This window comes from Pseudophryne corroboree, chromosome 1, assembly GCF_028390025.1.
Source record: "Pseudophryne corroboree isolate aPseCor3 chromosome 1, aPseCor3.hap2, whole genome shotgun sequence".
Lineage (NCBI taxonomy): Eukaryota > Metazoa > Chordata > Amphibia > Anura > Myobatrachidae > Pseudophryne > Pseudophryne corroboree.
This window is the reverse complement of record NC_086444.1, coordinates 584,671,339-584,678,871: the sequence shown is the minus strand read 5'-3', so window position 1 is coordinate 584,678,871 and position 7,533 is coordinate 584,671,339. Positions and strand designations below refer to the sequence as shown.

Here is a 7,533-nt window from a genome sequence, read left to right as displayed (position 1 = left end):
TCAAGCCAATGAAAGTTGAAGCCATGCTGTGAGTTATGAGCCTGTGTTTCTGTTCTGTTTGATTCTCAGGGGCGAGCTTGCCTGCAAACGGACTGTAGCCCTCATTCCGAGTTGATCGCTAAGTTTTTCGGTCGCACAACATATTCGCAAAGTTGCGTTAATGTAGTAAATATGCGAACCTCCGCCCCCAACGTATTTTTGCACATTCGTACGCAGTATTACACAAAGTGGGCGTACGTCAAATGACATCGCAGTAATGCGAAACCATCGCAGCATTGCGAATCCATCGCAATAACACATACTTAATCGTAAAAATACTAAGTTTTAGTAGATTTACACATTTTACCGTAAAAGTGCACACTTTTAAGGAAAAACGCACAAAAATGTTTTTTTTGGCTATTAAGTGAAATTACACCATTCCTTTTAAAGTCAACAAGCCCTTTTCAATTACGAATCCAATTAGTGTAATGATTGATAATGTTCCTAAACAATTAAGTCTGCAAAAAAAAACAGATTAACACTTTGTTGCCATAATTGCCCATCAACATGTAAAAGTGTAGAATTTTTTTTTTTCCCTTTGTTTTTAAAGGTGTTGTTTGTGAATGAAGGTGTTTACATGTTTCTTAACACAATAATCTACTGTTTTTTTTGTTAATAATCTAACGTTAGATGTGTGTAATGTTTTTTGCAAACAATTTCTGCCTGCCAATCAGCTGATCCTTTTTTGCATTAATAAACACAACACCCGGTTAACTTTAATCAACTTTTTTTATTTTATTTTTTAAAATAAATCAGTTTTTTTTTTCATAAAATAAACAAAATCATGCAAATTTTTGCAAATGATCAACACAATGCATTAATCCTTGCAGGTGTTGGTGCATGGTGTAAAGAATGCCTCCAAAACTTGTAGGATCTCCAACTGCAACATCTGAAATTAAGATGCAACACAAACATTAATAACTTAATTACATTACTTATTATCCAAGCAAGGCGCAAAGCACACTTAAATGCAGGCATGTCCAAACTGCTGGACTCCAGCTGTTGTGAAACTACATATACCAGCATGCCTTGACACAGTTTTGTGGTCAGGGAATGCCAAAGCTGTGTCAGGGCATGCTGGGATGTGTAGTTTCTCAACAGTTGGAGGGCCGCAGTTTGGACAGGCCTGCTTTAATGGCAAAGTTACTACATCCTGGCTGTTTTATGGTACAATCATTAGCTGAACAACACACAAGCCTGCTCAGCCTTTTTTTAAGATTTTAAAGTGTTCCAGACCATGGGTTACATTTACTACTATGTGAGTTATATTTAAGATGGAACGTTGCCCATAGCAAACAAGCAAAAATATGAATATTATATTGTAGAAGTGGTTCCCAATTTTTAAAGTATAATCTTATTGGTTGCTATGGCCGACATCCCATGTTAAAGATAACTACCATCTTCGTCAATGTTACACCATGTTGGCATTCATTCCCATTTAGTTATTTTTTTGTTTATTTTTTTTAGGGTGTTGGTCCTGCATCATCACACTGCATATCAACATCTTCAGAAGGACAACATATCCTAGCATGCCCACACTCCATGAAAGCTGCCCTTACTAAATAAGGTCAAACAGGTTTGACTTTATCCAATAATCATTTTGTGAGTGTAACTTTCACACCACAAATCATTGGGTCGTTAGGCTGCCTAACAAAGTGAAGCATGTGATTTGTAAGTGTAAATATTAAGAATACACAGGCACAAGTGTAAAAGAACAACAACATACTAAACTCCACTCAGGTCTAACTGTTTCCCAGAAAACCTAACACATATAAACCCTGTTGTCCTGCCAACCCTGTTGACCTAATGAGTGTCGACCTAGAGTGGACACACAAAACATGGCACACATAAACACTGGACATATAATGACACTCAAATAAATGTAAATGCAACATGTACACCATGAAGAAAAACACAAATAATTTTCCTTGGTACAAGAATTCCAACAGTACAACACTGCATGTTTTGTCATTATAAGTGTAAGTAGGTAATCATTTTTAACAAAATGTTAAAACACTTACTTTCCTCGGCAACATGAAGACTCCCTGAACTGTCTTCAGGGGCTTCCTCTGCCCATTCACTGGGTGGGGATGGCGGCTGGATGGGGGAAGGCGGCTGGATGGGGGAAGGAGGAGGGATTGGGGAAGGAGGCTGGATGGGGGAAGGAGGCTGTATGGGGGAAGGAGGCTTGATGGGGGAAGGAGGCTGGATGGGGGAAGGAGGTTGGATTGGGGATGTAATTTCAGAGGGTGGGTCTGATTGAGAGGGCGAGGGGGGCGGTGAAAATGTTAGGCCAATAGAGGGTGAGGGGGGCTGAGAAGGTGAGTTGGAAGTAGAAGGAGAAGGGGTATGGGAAGGAGGAGAAGGGGTCACAGAAAGAGAAGGAGAGGTTGGCTGAGAAGGGGAGTGGAAAGTGGAGTGGGCCTGGGAAGCTGAGGGGGCCTGGGAAGCTGAGGGGGCCTGGGAAGCTGAGGGTGACTGGGAAGCTGAGGTGGATTGTGAAGCTGAGGGTGATTTGGAAGCTGAGGGGGATTGGGAAGCTGAGGGGGAGTGAGAAGGGGAGGGGGAGTGAGAAGGGGAGGGGGACTGGGAAGTGGAGGGGGAGTGAGAAGGGGAAGGGTGCTGAGCTGGTGCATCATGTGGTGCTTGCCGTTGTGGTCGTCCTAGAATGATTGTTAAAATATAATTAAATTTGCATGTTAAATTACATACTAATCAATTGTAATTTTCACTGTTCGGTTCCATGTAAAAGAAAGTTTTTTTTAGAATTTTAAATAAAAAATTATTCAAACCTCTTCATGTTGCCCACTGCAAACAAAATTATGAAAAAATTAATTTTGTCGGTCATTCCTGTATCTATTCCATTGAGACATATTGATTTGTCTAGCCAACATCACCAGATCACTATTCAAGCTACCTTATTATATAGACAGCACTGATCAAGTTTTTTGGTACAGTTTCCTGCCTGGTTACTAATTATGTAAAACATGCACTTGTTTAGGGACACTTTGCTACAGTCAGTAATGTTTGCCCTAACCACACACACTGTCCTATTTTTTCAAAATGTTCACTCAGTGTTGCAATTAGCCTACCACTTAGTGAAAATTTGCACTATTTATGCTAATAATCTTATGTAATGTTACTTACTGCGTGCATGCATAGTGCGGATTTGCTGGCGGATCTCCGCCAACAGCTCTGGAGTCCTCCTTCGGAGATCACTCCATCTCCGCTCTAACTGGATGATGGTCCGCCTGCTGCGGACGCGAGACCGCAGCAGGCGACGGACCTCCGCGTAGGCCTCGCGCTTAACACGATTGGGGATGAATCGCCCAACGCGGCCTACGCGGCGGTCCATCACCGCAACCAGGACGCGGAGCTCCCGCCTGGTGAAAGGTGCCGCACGCATCATGGCAATGGCGTTTTCCTTATTTGGGCATATATTTATAGTGTCTGTTAGCATGTGATTGGTCCACAATCTATGCTGTCATATGTCATTTATAATAACTTTATTGATCTTTGCAATGCTGTGAAGAGCAGAGTGTTATTTCGCACGAGCGGAACTACGCATTCGCATAAGCAAATTTTAAGCAAAACACAACCAAAAAATTAAAAAAAAAAAAACACAGACACAGACACACACACAGTTTTAGATCAATTTATAAACATATCTGAGTACTCACCTCAGTTTGTGTGGTCTTTCAGCTGGACATTCACAAAGTGGGCAACATTCAGTTTCATTTGTTTGTGTTTTTGTTTAAATAATCATGATGTTAGAATAGTAAAAAAATAAGGACACTATTTAGCAACATCACAGTATTGTTTTACACAAAATTAAATTGTCAGCTTAACGTGTTATTGTTTTTTGAAGATTAAAAAAAAAACAGATTCAAACACACAAAAAGCATTACACAATGACCTTACAATAGCAAACACAATTTCTACATTTAAATAAAAAATGATGCATACTGTGCTTTTATTTTGGTAACAATAGAGTAAAAAAAAACACTATACCTGAAAAATTCAGCAACAATGCTTGCCCTGACTTGGCTCCCCCTCCTTGTAGCACTCCCCCCACCGAAGTGTCGGACAACCCCTGGCTCCTCATCAGGCAATTCCTCTGTCTGAGGAAGCTCTACGCTACTCCTTACCGCGATATTGTGGAGTATAGCGCACAGGACCACTAGTTTACTTGCCATCTCCGGCGAATACATGATGTCGCCACCAGTGCGGTGGAGCACACGAAACCGCCCTTTAAGGACCCCAATTGTGCGCTCCACCAGCTGCCTAGTGGCAGTAAGCGCGGAGTTAAATGCCGTCTGTGGTCCTGGCCTGGGATTACGGTAAGGAGTCATGAGCCAGGGGGTGCAAGGATATCCACGGTCTCCTGTTTGAGGAAAAAAAAAATTAGAAATAGTCAATTTGGAAAAATATACAAAATTTTGATCAAAATATGTGCAACAACTCACCCAATAACCACATGTCTGCTCGTTGACTTGATCTTAATCTGTGCCATATCCCTGATTGTCTAATGACATACGCATCATGGGAACTTCCAGTAAACTTTGCGTTCAGGGAAAGGATCTGGAGGGATGGCCCACAAACAACCATTACATTCAGAGAATGAAACAGTTTCCTGTTTCTATAAATTTCTTCATTATGTTTTGGTGGCTGAATAGCTACATGTGTGCCATCCACAACCCCAATAACATGTGGGAAGCGACTACCACCTTCCGCAAATTGCCGCTTCACCACATCTAGGGCACCAACATCCAAAGGCATAGCAATAAATTGCTTCACACGCTTGAGGAAAGCCTGGCAGACACGCCGCTGGACCTTACTGAACTGGCCCTGCGACATGCCAACCAGGTCTCCAACCACATGCTGGTAAGACCCTGTTGCCAAAAAATGTAACACAGCAAGGAATTGTGTCAATGGTGGTATTGCTGTAGGATACCGAATTTCAGACTCCAGATCACTCTCTATTATGGAGAGAGTGTCTAGGATTAGATGTGGTGGCAGCCTGTATCTACGTACAACCACATCATCTGGCATCCCAAAAAGTAGGACACGGGGTCGGAAAATTGGTGGCCTAGCACGCCTCCGTTGCCTTGGTTGATGAGGAGCCGGTTGTGGTTGTGGGGCTGGCGGTTGGGGTGGGAGTGCTGGCGTGGGTTGGGGAGGTAGGGCTTCTGCTGCGATAAATATAGACATCACACACTTTTATAAAAACAAAAAAAAAATGTTGAATAAGACAAAAACAAAGTCCAAAAAATATGCAAACAAAAAATTTAAAAAAAAGGGGGTGTCAACTTACTGCAGGAGCGTAAGACATTTTTTCTGGGTTCAATTCAGGACCAAAAAGAATATTATAAAAAAAAAAAAAAAAAACATTATTTTTATAATGAAAGCTACATATGTTAAATTGTAATTGTTAAAAATACTATTATTTTAAAAAACAGAACATCAAACACATCACAAACAACTACTACAAAATTAAGAATAATTGGTTAAAAACATTTAAATTAAAAAAAAAAAAAAGTTAGCCCTTTAGTAGCTAGCCCAGCCAAGAACAACACTACTTTGCTGATCAATCCCGGTAAAAAACATAACATGTCAAGATGGAAAACAAACATAATCAAAACACTTTGAACAAACACAAACAGGCACCAACACAGGCCCAGGGAACTTACCTGATCCAAAATAAAGAAAGGAACTCTTTGTGTTATATAGCACACAAAATAAACAAAATAGACTAGGGTTACGTCACCCAAAACAAATCTCCTACAAGAGAGCAAATATGACAGTCAAAAACAACATACAGACCAATAAACCAAACAGGCACCAACACAGGCCCAGGGAACTTACCTGATCCAAAATAAAGAAAGGAACTCTTTGTGTTATATAGCACACAAAATAAACAAAATAGACTAGGGTTACGTCACCCAAAACAAATCTCCTACAAGAGAGCAAATATGACAGTCAAAAACAACATACAGACCAATAAACCAAACAGGCACCAACACAGGCCCAGGGAACTTACCTGATCCAAAATAAAGAAAGGAACTCTTTGTGTTATATAGCACACAAAATAAACAAAATAGACTAGGGTTACGTCACCCAAAACAATTCTCCTACAAGAGAACAAAAATGTCAGTAAAAGCAATGAAGCACAGGTTTATTTGCAAAAATGGACTAGCTAAATATATATGTGTAAAAAAGAATAACAAACAATCAACATAAAATAAACACTTTTAAATCAAAAAATGAACAACAAGACGAATTCCAGAATACTCACAAACGAAAATTCGCAGACAAAATGCTACACTGACTATATTCTAAACGCAAACGAAAGGACAAATGTATGCTTGACAATTACTCACTCTGAAAATTCCTATAGCACCTTCACGCACAAGCCAACAAACTCAAGTGAAAGAAACTCCAAACTACCTACACTCACAGCGTGCAAAGTAGGCCCTTAAATAAGCAGTGCAATCATTAACCAGATTAACAGTGTACACCTGTGTGAATTAACGCTACGCACGTAGGTATATAAGCACACACCTCGGCGTACACACGTCATCACAAACATGGCTTCTCGTGAGCAAATCGCAGCAGAGATGGACCGCATTGCAGAGCAGGAGATGGCATTGCGGAAAAGACGCCTAGATTGCCAAAGGCGCATGTTGGAATACGCCTCTGCGGATGTTGAAGAGCCAGGACCTAGTACTCTGCAAATGTCTGCTTCTGAACCACAACAATTGACTGGGGATACCCTGCCACACACACAAAGTGACCAAACTGAGGGAGAATTGGCTTTAGCCACACAAACACAACAGACAGAAGCTGCTAGTGAGGAGGAAGATGGTGATGACCAACAAGAAGAAACCTCACAGGCTACCTCCAGACGGAAGAAAAGACAGCCTGCATTCACTAAGAGGGAGTTGCGTGTCTTGGTCACGCAGGCCATGTCCAAAATCCATAGAGGGCCAAAAAACATGGGGCTGCTTCAAAAGAACGCATCTGGAGAGACATCACAAAATCTGTGAATGAAGTTGGCTCTGTCGTCAGAACATCACAGGAAGTGAGACGACGGTAAGTGCATATTGACAGTCCTTTTTCTGTGCTAAGTTGACTAAAAAATGTAGTTACATGTGATGTTATGTCTAGCAAACACAAGCAGAACACGTGTCCTATATATTAGCTTAGACAAATAATAAGACTCTACTTTGTCCCTCTTTCACAATACATATGTAGGTGGGCCGACTTCAAATCCCGCCTGAAGGCAAAGAGGGCTGCGGAGTGGAATGCCTCAAGGGCTACAGGTGGAGGAGCACCTGTCGCTGTGGAGTATACTGACTTGGAGGAGATGGCGATGCCCTGTGTCAGTTATGAGGAGGGCCAAGGGGTGTCTCATATGGACACGGACCTGCCTGAGATCCTGACGGGACATGACTTGGAAGGTAAGTTTACACATTTAGTTGTCTGTAATTTTGA

The 7,533-nt window shown here is 41.3% G+C and overlaps 1 long non-coding RNA gene across 1 annotated transcript; it reads right to left on the bottom strand.

Moving 5' to 3' along the window:
• Positions 1-2,578: 2,578 nt before the first annotated feature.
• Positions 2,579-4,101, bottom strand: LOC134925211 (uncharacterized). The gene is made up of 3 exons (XR_010177523.1): positions 4,051-4,101; positions 3,720-3,741; positions 2,579-2,702 (listed from the first exon to the last, which is right to left on the bottom strand). It is a non-coding gene; the product is annotated as an uncharacterized LOC134925211 (long non-coding RNA).
• Positions 4,102-7,533: the final 3,432 nt, after the last annotated feature.